The following is an 18,208-nucleotide window of genomic DNA, read 5'->3' on the forward strand; positions in this document are numbered from 1 at the left end:
AACTACGCATTGCGCTCTCCATAGGAAATCAATGGGCTATGTGATGCGCGGTGGCCTTTGCCGCGAATGCGTACCCAATGCGTCATGTTAAACGCCTGTGTGGGTTGCATTGTCCCTCTCGCACGATACAGGTGTTGAAAACAGCAACTCCTCTAAGCTGGCATTAGATGGGCATGTCACATATTATTGACTTTTTTGGTTAGGCTTACCAAGCGCACATTTATATTTGAATTAAGATTATGGATCGATCATTTAAAATAAAAGCAAATTGCCCGCACTGTTACTGAAAGCGTCCGATATGTCGCTCTTAGAAAGGCCAAATCCGAATGCGTCCTGTGAAATGCATATGTGGGTTTTATTGAAGAAAGCCATGAGTCTCTCTCTCGCACGGTAAAGGTGTTGGAAACGGCCAATATACTCCTCTATGCGGGCAATAGATGGCACGGGCATGTCACCTGTTATTGTGTTTTTTTTTGTTAGACCTACCAAGCACACGTCCATGTTTAAATTAAGGTTAGGCTACTGGATAATTTAAAACAAAACCAAATTGTCCGCACTGTTGCTGAAAGCGTTGGATATGTCGCCCTTGTATTGCAATTTGGCCAAATCCAAATGTGTCCTGTGAAACGCCCGTGGGTTGCATTGAAGAAAGCCATGAGCGTCTCTCTTGCACGATGAGGGTTTTGAAAATGACCAATCAAATCCTCTATGCAGGCAATAGATGGCATGGGCATGTCACATATTATTGTGTTTTTTGGCCAAGCCTAACAAGCACACATTCATGTTTAAATTAAGGTTACCCAGACAGCATTTACATCTGTGCCAGATCCGTTTTTGAATCGGCAGATTCGCGCAGCAGTCGCACTCACTATGCAGATCTGCACCAACTTTGCGCCAGACTTGTCTGTAGCTTCTGACTGTGACAGTCCATCCAGCGGGTGCGGCGCCTATCCGGGGCAGCTTCGCAGACCAGACGCGCCACAACTGAATTGAGTCCGCCCGGCGGGTGTGGGCCAGATCCTCAGGAGCTGCGCAGACCTGACGCGCCACAACTAACGGACCACTTTTCCCCCACATAAACCTGCAACTGCAACTACGTTATGTGATTATGCAGAGTGGAAGACAGGCTGCACCATCTTTGTGATTATTGGTAAGTACATTATACAAGTATCATTTTAAATGTAAACTGGTGTTGATGTCATTTTAGTCTGCTAAATATTTAGGCCTGTTCTGTATTAAACATGAAAGTTTACAAACTTAGTTTACTCTGAAATTCTGACAACCTGAAACGTGCCAGACAAGCTGGGTAGTAGCTACGGTTAGCTTGTAGTCTAGGTTCTTTTAAACATGCATCCACAACTATGTGAACATGAGCTTTAAGGCTAAATTGGTGAGCTTTGCTTATTATTCACCAAAATCGCTTAATATCGTGTCCTTGTGTGTTAGCTGCAAATTCGTAGCCATTTGTCTGTAGCTAGCCTTGCTGCTAGTAGCACTGCAGGTAGCTTTAGACGGCCAGTGTTTTTTAAGCCTGTTTAAAATGGATTTAGAGTGGAAAAACTGGGCTGTAAAGCCTTTTATCGAAGGTCCACAAGAATTGTCGCTGTCCTCCAGTTTATCCGGTTTGGGATGCAATGCGTTGTTGGCATACTATAACGTTACTGTTATAAAATAAATAATCTTTGGATGTTTAATCTAATATTTACTCTTTGTTTCTTTGCTTTGTGTGCTTTTTGTACGTCTCACAGGAGCAGTGAGGAAGAATCGCAGGTTGATGCCTAACTTTAACGTTAGTCCATTGGGCTAGTTTTTGCCCTGGTCTTCTGACATCCATCCGTGAACGGCGCTGCTATTCACCGTCTGCTCGAAAATATTTCTCAGGACAGCTAGCCTCTGCGAGAGATCTACCAAGGAACTGCTGCTGACCTGCGAGCTGCCATGATAGCAGCCTGCTCTGCAGTCTGGATTGAGTAGCCTAGCTAACGTCGAAGAACTCTCACGAAACAACAAACTGTCGCTGTCAAAGTCCACCGACCTGCTGATCTGCAGGATCGCCCAACTGTTCTGTGCTTTCAGTGCTCCCCAGACTGCCAGTAATCTTCCTCCGACACAGCTGAGCGCCGTCGTCATCATCATCGGGACATCAGCCGGTTAGATGCAACGGACTATGTTAACATGATATTTTCTTTCAGTGCGTTTAGCGGAGTTTGTTTATCAACATAAGCCTTATATTTCACATATTGGTTTGTGTTATGTTGTAGGCCTAGGCCTAAACTTAGGCTAGCGGACACAGCGTTCTCTTTTGCCTTTTTAAAATAAAATACTATTTTGAATATTACAAATTGTGTGGGTCTTTGTCTGATAGCTTAAATATGAATCACAGACCAGGGCCAGATGAGCCCCAGATGTAGAATATGAGTCTGGGCCAGATCCACACCAAATGCCATGACAATATTAACTGTACTGGGCCAGTTCTGGCCCAGATCTGTCTCTGATCCGTAATTCCAACCTGTTCCGGTATTGGCCCGTTGGAAGAAATGACCCCGGGGCAGGTCCGTTTAGAGGATCTGCGCCAAATGCTAATGAAGATCTGGACCAAATCTGGCCCAAATATATTTTGCTGTCTGGGTTACTGGATCATTTGAAACAAAAGCAAATTGTCCGCGCTTTTACTGAAAGCGTAAGATATGTCGCCCTTGGATTGAAGGCCAAATCCGAAAGCGTCCTGTGAAACGTGGGTTGGATTGGAGAAAGCCATCTCTCTCTCGCACGGTAAAGGTATTGAAAACGGCCAATATACTCCTCTATACGGCATTTCACCTGTTATTGTGTTTTTTTTTGTTAGACTTACCAAGCACACGTCCAGGTTTAAATTAAGGTTAGGCTACTGGATAATTTAAAACAAAACCAAATTGTCCGCACTGTTGCTGAAAGCGTCGGATATGTCGCCCTTGTATTGCAATTTGGCCAAATCCGAATGCGTCCTGTGAAACGCCCGTGGGTTGCATTGGAGAAAGCCATGAGCGTCTCTCTCGCACAATAAAGGTGTTAAAACGGCCAATAAACTCCTATATCAAAAACGATTAATGACCTCCTGTTTTAGCCAATCATCATGGAGGAAACATAACTCGTTGTTGCTCAAACCCTACGTCTGTGCAGTCGTTCAACATTGTGGTGAATTAATGACGAGTGAAGCCCAGAGCGTCTAATAACATCGCGGGTGGTTTTACGCTGAAGTTGGTTGAAAGCCATGAGCGTGCACCTACACGCGAAAGGGTGCTATATGCGTGGATAGAAAACGCCGAAGGACGTGACAAAACGGCCTTATATGACGCCCTGAGATGAGAACGGGTTGAATTATATTGTATATGTCCTATATCTGTTGTTACAATTATTAGTGGGTTTGATCCAGCAAGACTTTAAGTTTACTTTATTAGTGGGTTTGATCCAGCAAGCCCACTATTGTTCTTCTTAAGTTTTCTTATATATTATTCCTGTTCACCCACTTTTTGGACGAACTACTGCTCCTAGACCGTTTGAGCTATCGACGCAGTTCGAACTCCAAAAATTCAGGCCCGAACCGGTGTAACTTGCTTGTTACTTTCGTGTCGCTGGCCCTTGTCGTTTTCGCGGTATTCGGCGGTTTTTCTGCGTTTTTGGGCCCCATTGAAATGAATGGCGGAATGTTTAAGGATTCTAATTCCGATTGTGACATCACAGCTCTAATTGTTTAAGCTTGCACCTGGCAGAGTTCTAAGCCATCTGGCAATGTCTAATTCATACTTTGCACGTGACGTCACAACCACTGGCTGGCGGGCAAGAACGTCGTTCTCCAGCAAGGAAATCCAGTAAATTAGTCTAGGATCTGGCCAGGATGTCGCCAGTTTTACTATACAAAAGTTGTTTTTTTGAGGTGTAAATAACATGCCAGATAGTTGTTGTGCGATTGGATGCACTAACCGCCGAGGAGATAAGCCCGAGTTATGTTTTTACCAGGTCTGATAAGGAGAATTCAGAGAGAAGACGACAACTATGGATACAGGCTATCAGACGTGAAATCGTTTCAGGAAATGGGACCTGGCAACCTTCACAGGCCCTACACGTCTGTGCAGTGATCATTTCATCAAAGGTAATTTCAACATTTGAATACAATGGGTGTATGATCATGTAATTAATCGTGTCTTAAGTTACCCTGTAGTTTCGTCAATCAACACCACCAGCTGGTTCCGCGAGTCAGCTGTTTGTGTTATGAGTCTAAGCTAGGCTAACAGCTGTCGTCTTTAGCTAACAACAACAAAAGTTGTGTGATAGCTTGTTTTGAGGTTTGTGATATCTATGGTTTTCAATGAGAACCAGAGATGACCCAACACTAGAGCTAGATTATTTACGGAGGAATTATTACTGCTTGATTATAAAAAAAACAAAAAAACTTGTCTGCTTCACACAATTTAGCTATAACCTATCCGTTATGCAGCTAGCTTGCTAACATACTTGATAGTTACTAGAAATACCTGGAACTAACGTTACAAGACTCAATGTTGAAAATACCCAAAACCTTGTGTGGCAATAACGTGTTTTATCTATTATATTATCTTATTTTATTATTTCAGGTGCCAAATCTGATGACCCGCTGTCCCCTGATTGGGTTCCGTCTGTCTTCTCTCACACCCCTGCCACCAAAAGGAGGAAAAGGGAGAAAGACATGGAAAGCTTGTCCCATCTTTTGTATTTTGGCCACAGAGAGAAGAGCTTCGGCTGTCAATGCCCATGATATTTAGACAAACTTACCCTAGATGTGCCTGCATAATTGATTGTTTCGAAATTTTTATAGAAAAACCCAAAGACTTTGAAGCAAGAGCACAAACATATTCGACCTATAAACATCATCACACCATGAAATACCTAATAGGCATATCCCCACAAGGAACAGTCATATTCATATCTAAGGGATGGGGAGGCCGAACAACAGTTTTAGACAAAGTAGCCTAGTCCATGTGTGTTGTGCCCTTACAAATGTGGCACCCTCAATCATTCCTTCTGGTTAAATACTACAATAATACAATGTAAATATGCAATGATTTATTTATACAAACACACACTGTAAATAATAATAATAATGAATATATGACATTTTATATATTACAATAATACATGTATTACATTTTCACTTTAAATACCTTTGTGCATTGTATTTATTTGTATTCATCTGTTTTATTTATCTATGTGTGTGCATTTTATTTATTTATTGAATAAATCTGTATTTGTCTGTCTAACAGTGCAATTCAAAATGTAGCACTTTTCATTTGTTTTCTTTGTGCACAGTTGCATTTTGCCAATTCCTGTTTGCAGACACTGCACCTCCAATTCAAAACACTAAGATCAGTAGTCTGCAAACAACTTCTGTGCATGTACAGTCTCTTACAGATTCCTGATGTACACTACATGTGAGCACACTTCACCCGGCGATACAGGTGCAGTGGCCAAATCAAATCAGTCCCTCCTTTTCCACAGCAACCCAAGTTGTCAGAGGCGATTCATTCAAGCTGTAGGGATGATGTAAGGTTTTAGTTAGATAAAGTATATCATTCACAAGCACAGTAGCCTACAACAGATATTTTTTAAAGCTACACATTTCTTTCCTTTTTTTAATTAGGTTACCATATATGTTTACATGTGGCAACACATGGGTAGACAAATCAGACGAACTGCAAGCTGTGCGTCCAGCTGGGTTTCACTTCTAAGTGACGGTCATGAAGTCTCCTGTCATAGAGACAGTTGACATAATGGATAATTTCAGATTTATGATTCGCTGATGTTATGTTTCATGTCAATCGTGTAATCTTATCTAAACGTGCTTACACGTTCGCCAGTAGGTGGCGAGAACGCGTTATCATCTGTACGTGATTTGATATGATATGAGAAGAAGATTACATGGTGAATGAATGACACGTTACTGTTGTACTGCGTCTACTTATTACTTACAGTTACTTTGCATGCTTACTATCGTACACTTATTACTACTACATTACAACCTAACAGATTGCTAACAGGATTATACGCATTTCGCTGCCCCAACTGCTCTTGTCTGTTGTCTGATGCTATGTGGAGTGGATAAGCAGGTAGGCTACAATGTTGACATCCTGCTAGCCATATATGATACAGTTGGCATACGTTTTTTTTTTTTAACTACTTATCAAGCTGTCATTCGCCGGCAGGCAGGGTGTACATATTCAGATGAAGACTTCATCACACGATGAAACAGATGTCACTTTGTGTAACTTATAGCTACAAACATGCAAACATTAGCAAACGGGTAACGTTAGCTAGCTAACTAGTAACACTCACCTTTTATGAAGATATTCCTGTTTTTCACCTCCCATAAGACATCGTTGTTAACCCATCCACTCTTGATAAAAAGATAGCCATCTGTACTTTTGTAGGCTTTCATATTTTGTGCGGTGTAAGGTGACGGATTCTCTATAAGATATGTAAATATCTCCAAACTCCAAGTCTGGTAGAGACTTTGCCAGCTTCAAAGCAATGAAAACATCAGCGGGTGCTGTGTAACGTTATGGATCACACGTTCCGAGTATGTTAATCTTTTCTTGATATCTATTTGAACATTTGGTGATATATGGTCTAACTAGTTAATTGATTGTTGTATTGGAAATCTGCAATTCCCCTGGCTGGCCACTGTTCGTCGCCATTTTGTTAGCGTTTCTTGCCCGCCAGGTATCCATGGTAATCACGTGACTGCAAAGTATGAATGGGCTGGGCTGGGCTGTCTGTGTATATGAAGGTGTGTGCATGTAACCTTCAGGGTTCCTACACATTTTCCATTTCAAAATGCCATACTTTTTCCATACCCAAATTTTCAAACTTCCAGATTTTTCTACTCATAATCTTGAAATTGCGGCCACTTCTGGTTTGGGATAACTCGGTGAAAAAAAAAAAACGTATGGACATCTGAAGTGAATTAAAAAAATGACACTTAATATTCGTCCATTTAGTCAGGTCATGTTTCTACTGTATGAGCCAGCTGGCAATTTGTGCAGGCACTCGCTCAATCCAGTTGTCATCAACTTCAGACTGTTGATGCCATTCTATCTGGCGCATCACAGTTTTCAATGAATAAATACAACCACAAGGTTGCGGAGCGGAGCTCATAGACCAGGGGTGTCAAACTCATATTAGGTAGTGGGTTGGATTTGTTGGAATGAGACCTTGTGGTGGGCCGTCATTGTCATCATTTTCTGCATGGGTATCAGAGTGTTATTTGATGATATCACTTATGAGCAAACAAGTACAAATAATGTACTGCTGTACTGCTCTTTCTCTCTTGAAATGCTCTACTTCCATGTTAGTTTTTTCCGCTTCTTTCTTCCTGAAAATGGTTTGTAGTGCTAGGTTATCAATTTATCATATCATAGAGATATTGCTTATTGCACTTTGTTGAAGACAACTGGGTGTGATCTTTTTTTTCTAATTTTACCTTCCTACCTAAAACATCTGGGGGGCCATATGAAACGTGCTGGCGGGCCTGATCTGGCCCCCGGGCCTTATGTTTGACACCCCTGTCATAGACAATGCTTTAAGTCAGAAGTTAATGTCATTACCGCAATGTCTGGGATTTGTCCTCAAAGATACAAAAATTTTTTTATCAAGGATTTCTTTCTTTTTGCAAAAAATAAAGTACAATAGGCATTAATTAGTAGGCCAGGAGCATGTTGAAATTATGTGGCAAATTGCGTTTTTTATTACAATGATAAAATTGTAAAAGGACGTGACCGAAGCTGAGGCAAGCCAGGCAATAGGCCCGACGGTAATTGTAAAGCAATTTACAAAAGATTCACTGAACAAAAATGCTGATGTGGTACATGAAAATGTAGCTAAAAATGTGGAGAATGCAATGCAATCAAGCATTTTGGACGATATATTTTCACAAGCTGGCAGAAAAGGCAACAGGCCGATGTGCGTTTTATTTGGAGACTGTTTTGCGAGACAGAGACTGAGTTTGCTGCTGATATTCTGGGGATAGGCTACAACATAGCCAATGTACGACTTTAGCCTTTTAATATATTTGCTGCATTGGATCAGTCTTCCTAGAACAGGCAAGGGCTTTCTAGCCTCACGTCAGCAGCGCTGCATCACCCATATAGCCTACACTGTAAAAAATTGCTGTAATTTTACAGTAAAATCTTACTGGAAATTACTGTATATTTAACTTTACAGTAAAATGATGTAATGTGCAATGCATTGTGGGATATCATACAGTTTACAGTCCAATATTGCAAAATTACAATAAGACCAACGAGATTCCACAACATTTTCCCGTAATTTCCTGATTTGTCAGGCTTTGTAGGCTAAATGAATTGTAGTCCTAACCAGAATGTGTAGCCTATTTATGTATTGCTTTATTTTATTCATATTAAAACCACTATTTTGCCTGTTAATTTACCCCATGCACATTTAGCTTCAGATTTTTTCTTTGTAGTGGTGTTTGGGGTAAGTGTAGTTTGTGACATATCAGGAGGAGGCTGGATGTAGAACGATCAGCCTAACGCAAACTGCATACAGGAAGCTCCAAAAGATACAGTGATGTTGTCTTTTTTAGTTTTGAATTGTAATACAAATGATTTGCAATGCATTTTTGCATTTTAAACTTCTGCTGCTAATGAGTGAACGAGTGCTTAACTTTCTGCAATCAAATGCACTGCGCCGAGGTCGCCTTGACAACCTCATACATTGTTGCAAATTGAGCAGACACCCCAACGACTTTCCCACGGTAAGACACAGACGACACTACGAACACGTTGTGGGTTGAAGAGGAAGACACTACGGCGGTTCCCAAAGAGATGTAATAGTAAGTACATGGCTTTTGAAACGTTTGCAGTAGTGGGCTATTTCTACGGAAACACAAAATCTGCTCCGCCTTAATAATCTGTTAACGTCCAAATAAAGTGCCAGCTTGTAGTGCAATAAGTAACGTTAGGCTACGCTAGCTAGCTAGCTACCGATGGCGCTAAATTCTAGTCTTTGCTGCTAGCTAGCATGGGAAAGCCACGCACGCCACCAGCCCACTGGTATATTTGAAACAAAAAAGATTAACATATTAACGTTAGTAAAACTGTCAGCATTTCAGCGGGGTTCGAACTGAAACATTCGGTTGCTAGCCACGGTTAGCGAAATGATAGGCTAACTAGCACCTCTAACATAATAGGCTAGCATATCTAACGTTAACGTTAGTTCCTTTCTAACATGACCGTTTGTTTCTGTTATTTTGCAGATTAACGTTAAATGGTTCGGTTCATCCTGAAGCCGTGACAACCTTCCGTTCATCCTGAAACAAGGTATGTTTCTTTGTAAGTTTTATCAGCATGAGTTCCTGATTGTACACGGTCTTTCAGGAAATTGTCTATGTCTGTGTCTAGTTTGTCTATAATCAGTTGTGTAATGTTTTGTTTTGCTATTCTTCTGTTTCAGGAAACAGCCACTCCTGCAGACTTGGAGAGATTGCCTTTACCAGATGCTCCAAGATTAGTTATTCAAGGTAAGTGTTCCAATTTAGCTTTTTGGTAGTGGTAAAAAATAGAAAAGGGCAACATAAGACCATAATAAAACTTAAGAGGAAATGTAGTATTATGTATGATATTTGTCTTTTGCTGGGTGTTTAATGTGGCAGATGTCAATTTTGTTTGTAGTCTGCAGTCCGGTGTGCCCAAACCTTTGACTGCTAGTGTGTGTGTAGAACGTTTCTTATGTTCTTGGTTTCATTTCAGGGAACAAATTTGTTTCCAACAAATGGATGCCATCGAAAAACAAGTGGTGATGACTCCACATTCAAGCTTCACTGCAGGCCTGGCCACCTTGTTTGCAACCTTCTATACCTTCAATTTGGAGTACCAAGAGGAGACTTCATGTGTCCTTGAATTCATCCAAAGGTAATTATAATATGAAAAATTGATGACACAGCTTCTTGAGTGATAGCCTAGTGTTTGTTTTAAAGTCTTTTCTTAGAATTTGAATTAGGCCATGAGCTACGGGGCCTTACAATCACCCCCTCACCTCCCAAGGGAACCAACTTTTTTTTGAAGGTCTGACCATGCTGAAGATGAATTTGAATGTTAACATTGAACATTTTGGGTTGAACTACCTGTTTCAGCCCCATGAATAGATTAACATTGAACATTTTGGGTTGAACTACCTGTTTCAGCCCCATGAATAGATTTACATTGAAAATCAATCTATTTTAATACATTGTGAATACATTAGAAGAACATCACTGTCCATGGCATAGAGGAAGGTGTGACATCTGTCTTTGCATGTTTAGTCACAAGATAGATATGTAAATAATAGAGACCAAAATGTATAAGCTTCTCACCAGAGTCACCAAGCAAATCAAGTAGAAAGACTATTTTGGTCTCTATTGTTTTAGGAAAAGCCAATTAAACCACTCGAACTATGCATTTTCTGAAAGCTTATGCCCTCTACATGTGATGAAACATGAAAGACGGATGTCACACCTTCCCCTATGTCAATGTCATGGACTGTCATGTTCCTATAATGCATTTCCAATGTAAATCTATTCATGGGGCTGAAACGGGTACTGCATACGAAAATGTTCAATGTTAAATAAAGGAGAATTCCGGTGTGATATTGACCTAAAGTGTGTTGAAACATGATACCAAGTTTGAACGTATGTCTCATAGCTCATCTCGGCTTGTCCTCTGCACTCCGAAATCTGGTGCTAGTTAGCCAATGCTACCAACAGGTTTTCAAACGGGGGGGGGGGGGCCTCGGGCATCGGCCTAGCCATGCAAATAAATCACTGTTTTACACAGCACTGGTAGTTTATTTACAAGACGATTTATACAGACAGTACCTTCAGTAAGTTTACCGTTCGCTGCCATCTTGAATTTAGTCATGATAAGTCGAGTGACGAGTACGAATGAACAGGTATGATAAGGGATCAGATTCAAAAGTAACTTCCAGTAGCAGCAACTGGAATCCATGCATTTCCACGGAATTACTTTCGGAGTGCAGGGGACAAGCCGAGATGAGCTATGAGACATATGTTCACACTCGGTATCATGTTTCAACACATTTTAGGTCAATATCACACCGGAATTCTCCTTTAACATTCAAATTCATGTTCAGCATAGTAAGGCCCCGTAGCTTGCGGCCTACATGTGCTGTGTATGTGAGTAAATACCATCTGGATCTGGAGACTGCTCACCACTCCATCATTCATCTTTTAGCATATTTTATCTACTTGTCCAACCCTCTCACCACCACTCTTCCCCCCTCTCTCCCCCTCCCCTTTTTTTTTTGAAGGTGCTTTGTGGGAATCAACCCAGACACCGGCTTCAAGTGGAAAGCTGCCGGGCCATTATTTCGGTCTATGTTGTCCCAAATGTTGTTATTGTTTTTTCTACAGATAGCACTAAGTGACGTTAAACAGCAGGGCTATGGATCGATTAATGGTGAAATTATGCTGAGTTTGAGTTGAATGAATGGCATTCTTTTGCTACATTCGAAATAAAGTTGAAGTTTAACTCTGAACCTTCTCAGTCATCATTATGGTTGGCCTAACTCCAGGGGATTAGTTTAGTTGAAAAGCATTTAATGAGAAACAAGATTAGGCATGTTAGCATTCATTTTACAGTAATTTTACAGTACTTTTAGCATTTTTTTTTTTTACAGTAACTTACAATAAAGTATTGTAAAGCAAATCAGTCACAGGTTGTTGCTGTAAATAATAAACAGTATTATACATTATTTATTCAGTTAAAGGTCTCATTCACTGAGAAACCGTTTAATACTTGTTACTTTCGAAATACTATAGCTCACTCCAAGTTGCATATGCATGCTGCACGTGAAAATGATCTTCTACCCCCATTGCCCGCAGTAGCCAATGAAAGAAAATACACGGAAAAACAAGCGAATCAGAAAGAGCCCTTCCCAATGACAAGGAAGGGAAACTGATTATTCATGGCCTCGCCCACCTTGGCTTGTGACCGCCTACAGGAAGACTGGAAGATTTTGCGGCTAGGGGATTGTCTCTCTGCAGCTAGGAGCTAACAGCAAGTTGCTAACATAGCGGAAAAAAATCGTGCCAGTGTTATTTGTGGCAATAACACATCAATGTTGCATGTCTTGCCTTAGAAGCAAGAGTTGAGGAAGAAATGGTTCGGATTTATCGTTGGAACACCACCACCGAAGTAGTGCAACATTAGTTCTGTGTTCCAATCATTTCGACCACACTCACTGCCTACAGTTAGAAAGTGGTTTTGCATCGATGTTCTGAAAACCTGGCTCTGTACCGTCATGACGATCGACCACCAGGCTCACAGGCTGTAAGTACAAACAAACTTTTCCACCTAACGTCTGTTACAAAATAGCATGTTCATATTCTTCACGTTAGCATGCATGAAAAGGGTACAAGCTAGGCTTAGGCTAGCCTATATTACAGGAAGCTACACCAGGCACGTAACTGAAGTGTTCTGTTCGCGACGTGTAAAATCAGAGAATGTCTAATAGGAAGGGCTCTGGTAAAATCCATTAAAGGAATGGTCTATTTTCCCGAACGTAGCCTACAGGCCACTAACACACCAGGTGTAGCTACTTCCATTGATTAGGCCTATTGGAAGCTATTGTTGCAGTACATAACGCGAACGGAATGCTTCAGTTACGTGCCTGGTGTAGCTACACTCATAAGAAACTGACCACACTACCCAGAGATTTAGCTTGTTGAACCTATAATCTTCTAACCTAAGCGTTAAACCACAAATAATAATATTAGCAACAATATCTTATGCTCAACTAAGTACGGGTATTGTTCTAGTCTGAACAGGGAAAAATCAAAAGCACAATACCCGTGCACTAGGATAAGTTGCTATCACTATAGAGCTCAGGTATTTACACTTCAGTCTAATTTATGTCGTCTTGCCATTATTACATTGACCTTTGTACTGTAGGCCTGCAATGATGTTTTGTTTGATTACTTGCTGTTTACTTAGTGTTTTGTATGTCTTCCAGAGCACATCCTCATGTCAGGCTACACAGCTTTCTAGCCTACATTAGGTCATCACGTTAAGGAAAGGTTTGTGATCTAACTTTTATTGTTGTGCTAGTTAGTTTCTAGAAGTCTTTTTCTAGTAGGCTAATACAGGTTCTTATGTGCTCGTCAATGTTTGGGAAAGTCAATTCATGGGTTTCTTCAGGTTACTTTCCACAGGTGTATAAAATCAAGCACCTCGATTATGAATGCAGACTGCATGGTGCTTGATTAATACACCTGTGTAAATGGACCTGATGAAACCCATGAATTGCATAACAGATAGAATTGATATTACCGAAAGTCTTCTTGTGGGTGTGCTACTTAGTACATCATACACCTTACCACAGTCACTAAAATATGTTTGTTTCCATTGTGCCAGTACAGTTTTGTGTGAGATAGTGAATGTCCTGTGTACTATTAGTATCTTGTAACTTGACAGTAATACACATTTATTTACTTTAGGTACCCAAACAGAATACTTCATGAAAAGTATGAGTATTGATACAAGCACTTCAGGTACACCATGGGCATGGGGGCCTGCTACCTCTACTGCCATTAAGCCTCTTCATCCAAGGCCAGCTAGAAGACCTCGGGTTGATCAAGAGGAGGAGGAGGAGGATGAAAGCGACATCTCCACAATAACACCTATGGCCCAGCACAATAACACCTATGGCCCAGCACAATCAAAGAGCAATGTAATAGAATCATCACAGCCAACGAATGTGTTTTGTGAGTTGTCCCTTCGGATCCCCAGGACAATACAAGCCGAAACAACAACTCAGACCTTTTTCCTTAAATAATCCCAGCACCATCTTACAAAGGATCTGTAGGCCAGATGTCTGCATCGTCTGGCAAAAAGAGGACATTGTTAATTCTGTGCATAGTTTGGATGTTCTTGTTTTGTGTTTGCATTATTTAATAGACTGCAATATTACTATTTGTCAGTGTTTCACGGACCACCTAGCAAAAAAAAAAAAAACAGTAGACCTACTTCAACAGTATATTACACAATAGGCCTTCTCACTGAACCACCTTGCTTATTGTCTTTGCACCTTGCTTATGGTGTCAGAGGATTCATATGATTTAAACTGGCAAAGGTTACATCAGTGTTGCAGAACTGTTTGGATTTACATACAAGTTGGTTCAATATTGCAAACAACTCCTCTATTATATTTTACCACATCTACTTGTGGAACACTTGAGAGCTTGCGGACCACACTTTTGAGTACCACTGCTGTATGTAAATATAATAAAGCTATTTATTGAAAATTGACCTGTTTTGTATATTTGTTTTAGGAGTTTCATCAGTTTTTGTCCCTTTTAAGCTAAAGGTTTATCTTACCTTTCATATCTTCTGTCTCACAGAGGGCCATAGTCGAATGTTTAGTGCATTTTGAAGGGAGTACATTATGCTAAGGCAGACTGGTTCTAATCCTGGCCAGGATCCAGACAACATTTTTCTAACCACATGAGCAATCCCCTTACGAAAAAGTAGTATAGGAATCTTATAGTATTTGGGACAAAATATTATAGTAATCTTATAGGAATAATTATTATAGGAATAATTGGGACATACTGTAGAAGTACTACTAATAATTCTATAATATCCTGTATAGTTTTTCTATAGTAGTCTTATAGTACGTCCAAATACTATAGTATTCCTATAAGATTACTGTAATATTTAGTCCCAAAATACTATAAGATTCCTATAGTAGGCTACTTTTTCTGTCATACGTGACAGAAAACAACTTGAGTAGGCTAACCTCTGCCAATGTCAGGCTATCAAAGCCATAGTTCTCATTACCGGAGAAGTCTTGCAGCACACATTCTCTGCTTCTGTAGGCATTCTCGTACAATTCCAGCAAAATATAGCTAGGTAGGTGTGTTTGCATTTAGATCTATATATATATTGGGCTATGACCAAGGTCTTTCAATGATAGTATCATGGAATTCAAACCATACAGTAACTATCTATTCCGATAGCATTAGCAGGCTAGGTCAGTGGCTGAACATCATTTAGGGTGCTTACCTGTGTTGTGAAGTAAAATATCTACTAGGAAGACTTTTGACTGTGTAAAGAAATAAGTCTTTATTTTAAAACGTTTCCAACTGTTTATTACTTGAAAGCAAGATGACGATTGTCACAAACGTTTAGCTGCTAACGTTACCTCTTTTAGGAGAAATTTTTAGCTGACAGGCAATTGTTACCATTCTATTAAACCAACGTTCACCGACAAACGATCACGAAACGGTTCTTCTTCCTACTCGAATACTAGGATCAAACACATGAAGTTGTATCTCCGAAGACATTTTGTGCAACAGTTTTGACTCGAGTTTTAGCTAGGTTTTAGCACTGTAAAGTTGAATATGGAGCATAGCACAGGCAGAATCGGATGAGGACGCACTGGAGGAAGCGTCACAGTACTGTTAGCCAATCAGAGGTGAATTGATTAGCATGTCATTAATATTCATGACTAGAGGCGAAATCCAGTCGTTCCTCCCCGCCCACCTTCCCCACCAAACTAGAACAGCATGAAACAGACGCAGGACAGCATTTTTTTCACCAAAACCGGCTCACAGGGCATTCATCAATACTACAGACCACTGCAAAATTAATGAAAAAACGATGAGATGAGACCTTTAAACACTGTAAAATAACGTCAAAAAATCGCAACACATCTACAGTATTATACATTATTTATTCAGTTAAACACTGTAAAATAACGTCAATAAATCGCAACACAACTACAGTAAGGTACTGTTTTTATTTTACAGTAATGTATTGTAATTCAGTATTACTGGACATTACTGTAATTCTACAGGTATTAGCTGGCAACTTAATTGCCAGTAATTTACCGTAAATTTCACAACATTTTTTTTACAGTGTACATTAAAACAACCAGCGGATGGTGGGCGGGTGCCGTTTCGAAAATTGGTCAAAAAACTTTGGTGTTGATGGATGGCTGATGGATGATAAGTTTTGCTATGCAGTTATGGTTGAAATAATAGCCCATCAGCGCATCTCTAGTGTGTGTGCCTCTCTCTCGCTCAGAGGGGAGGGAGAGGCTGAGGGTCGATCCAGCATGGATTCTAAACTCTGTGGTGGATAGGATCTACAATTAGGTGTTAACAATACTACTACGCTAGGTCGAAGTACTCCCAAGTGCTATTGCGCCACACATTGTAGTTCTCCGGTTTATTCGCTTGGAAAATCGCCACGTTTCACGTTGCGTGGCCGTAGCATTTCTATCAACTACTCGTGCAACTGTATTTAAGTCGGTAAAACGTGGATGTTTTTGATTACTTCTACGCTTAGTTGCCGTCAAAGCCCGCTAGCATAGCAACATGCTAACACAGTCCAGCCGCGCACCAGAGCGTTTGAGTGCACGTACGGACACGGGAGAGGTATGACTCAACTCGTGAAAGTTAAGGTAAGAACATATATTACTACTGACATTGGGTGGCGTGTTCCTTTAAGCATCTATGTCAGTTTCCATTAGGGGTGTAACGGTACACAGAAGTCACGGTTCGGTTCATACCTCGGTTCGGACATCACGGTTCGATACGAGTTCGGTACAATGGAGCAAAACATAAATGCAGAAAGCTATTTTTTTATTGTGCATGTCTCAGGCTGTACCACCTAGTGTCATACAGTCTCTTCCCTGAGCTATCTGCAACAGCCTGAAGTGTGTAAGATAGGCTAAACAGTACTATAAGTACCCAGACGTCATCTGTAACTTGTAAACAAAATAAGACAATCAGCTATAAAACTGAAAATAGGCCTACAACATCTCTTATTTCTGAAAGTGCAAATTACATAGAATAATGATTTTTTAAAATCCACTTAAGCAAGTCCTTCAACATCTGTGTTTAGTTGTATATGGAAGGGTCTACAATTTGCTGTAAATATTTTTCAGTGTGTACAGTAATAATCTACTAACTGTGAAAATATCACACTATTTTGCCTTCTTTTAAAAAAAAACGAAATTGCTCCTTTCATTCATAAACAGTCTACAACTAGAAGTCACGTGACTTTGCCCTTCGACATTACTTGCATGGTTTGTTTATTAGCCTGGTTAGCGTTGACACTTTCTTTGTCTATGCACTTAACACCAGCTATCATGTGAGAAATTACAAGTTACCCTAACATAAAGGTAATTACCACGCGATTTACATAGCTTTCTGTCATTACGAAATCATTTCATTTAAGCCAGGTTTTGGCCCTATTTGTGTGTGTATCCAAAGGCTGGTGAAGCACACCATTTTTTTTCTCTCGTTTCAGTGATTGGTAGCCTACATCATCTGGGTGATGGCTTCGAATATGTGTAGCATGTTCGATATATTTCCACTCTCTCGCCTGTAGGCTACTACTGTAACTGAAGTTCTCAAACTTGCGATCTTAAAGAGACCAGCGATTCCTCTAACTCTTGTGGGTCGCCACCACTCGCTTAGTGCTGCTATCTCTGACTGACTGACTCGACCGACGACCTGACAAAAAAAAATAACAGGCGCCAATCAGAGCTTCAGAGCTAAGGCGAGGCTACAGATTAGCGTTAGGTGTCGCTAAAGAACTCTCGTACTTAACAGTAATTGCGCATTACATTAATTAATCCGCACGCGAGTATTATGTATTTTTATACCGTGTATTCTCCGTGAAAATTCATGCACCGAACCGTGAGGCCCGTACCGTTTCGGTTCATAACGAATACATGAACCGTTACACCCCTAGTTTCCATAGCAACCAAGATGATTATACAAGCAAACCACTGTAGTAACTGTAGTTCCCTATGAAATATTTGAACCATTTAAACTATCCAACTATTTAACTGTTCAGCCAATCCAACTGTCATCATCAGCTATGACTCCCGCCAATTGTGTCCTCTGCCCACAACTGTTTGGCAGCCTGGGCTTTTCAGTCAACTAGTGTGATCAACTCCCAATCTACATTCAACTTTTAAACTGTCTACTTTTAAACTATCAACTTTTATTAAGCTGTGCAACCACCATGTCTGTCCTAGCGTCATTTTCATGCACTCGTAATTCCCTGGAATTACATTCTCTAGTTTGTTTTTATTGTTTGGTTTTGTTTATGTAAAGCACATTGAATGACCTCTGTGTATGAAATGCGCTATATAAATAAACTTGACT

General features: G+C 40.4%; 2 long non-coding RNA genes across 2 annotated transcripts; both read left to right on the forward strand.

The window, feature by feature from the left end:
- The first annotated feature begins 9,235 nt into the window (after positions 1-9,235).
- Positions 9,236-11,469, forward strand: LOC143121033 (uncharacterized). The gene is made up of 4 exons (XR_012986371.1): positions 9,236-9,350; positions 9,484-9,550; positions 9,780-9,941; positions 11,335-11,469. It is a non-coding gene; the product is annotated as an uncharacterized LOC143121033 (long non-coding RNA).
- Positions 11,470-11,793: 324 nt separating this feature from the next.
- Positions 11,794-13,777, forward strand: LOC143121034 (uncharacterized). The gene is made up of 3 exons (XR_012986372.1): positions 11,794-12,356; positions 13,039-13,102; positions 13,523-13,777. It is a non-coding gene; the product is annotated as an uncharacterized LOC143121034 (long non-coding RNA).
- The last annotated feature ends 4,431 nt before the right edge of the window (positions 13,778-18,208 follow it).

Source organism: Alosa pseudoharengus, unplaced genomic scaffold, assembly GCF_046254945.1.
Source record: "Alosa pseudoharengus isolate Yale_2024_CS ecotype anadromous, Long Island Sound unplaced genomic scaffold, YU_APseudo_1.1 YU_APseudo_1.1_scf_13, whole genome shotgun sequence".
NCBI classification, from domain to species: domain Eukaryota; kingdom Metazoa; phylum Chordata; class Actinopteri; order Clupeiformes; family Clupeidae; genus Alosa; species Alosa pseudoharengus.